Source organism: Cyprinodon variegatus, unplaced genomic scaffold (genome assembly GCF_000732505.1).
Source record: "Cyprinodon variegatus isolate N-32 unplaced genomic scaffold, C_variegatus-1.0 Scaffold400, whole genome shotgun sequence".
In the NCBI taxonomy this organism is placed as follows: Eukaryota; Metazoa; Chordata; class Actinopteri; order Cyprinodontiformes; family Cyprinodontidae; genus Cyprinodon; species Cyprinodon variegatus.
In genome coordinates this window covers 88,898-89,668 of record NW_015150853.1, presented here as the reverse complement: position 1 = coordinate 89,668, position 771 = coordinate 88,898, and positions in this window count along the sequence as shown.

Genomic DNA, 771 nt, shown 5'->3' with positions numbered 1-771 from the left:
GCTCCAGCTGGCTTTCATCTTCACTCTGTCTCAGTTCCACCACCATTTTCTGACATGGGGCGAATCATCTCTGTTCTCATTCCTCAGCTCATGCATACAATCACAGTAAATTGTTTCCCGCTAAGGTCTGAGTGCCAAAGAAATATATTGTGTCAATAACACTCTTCTAATTGCCGTCTTTCTTCATGTGAGCTTTTCATGTTGAAATGAATTAGTTCAATCTGAACACAGAGGGTGAGGTTGATCCCAGCTGGTCGGCTACCAACGCGGCGGTCATTCACAGAGATGAGAGAGATCAGTGACAGAGATCAGAGATGAGAACCGAGAAGATGAACGTAGGCAGGATAACCCAGACGAAGCCAAAGGTGATGTCAGGGACGTTCTTGGGTGTAAGAGCCAGGAGGTCAGAGATCCAGTGAGGTCCCGGGGTAACCTCTCAGATGTTGAGAGGCAGAACAGGTCAGGATTAGGTAATCAGAAAACCAATTGCTCAAAAATAATCTGGCACTGATGACTGGTATGAAGAATGGTTAATTGGAGTCTAATGCAGGTGGATCAGATATGAAAGGAATGAGAAATGGGTGAAGATAAACAGGTGTGTGAAATGAGTTCAGACCACACGTCAGTGTCAAGATCATGACAGGAGGAGAGTGTTGTAGTCAGCACGTAACGATATTGTATTTTGTGAATAAAGTTACACTGGAAAGAAGTGTGTGGACCTCTCACCGGTGAAGTGTGTGTGAAAAAATGCCAGTTACAGCCATTGAAAAC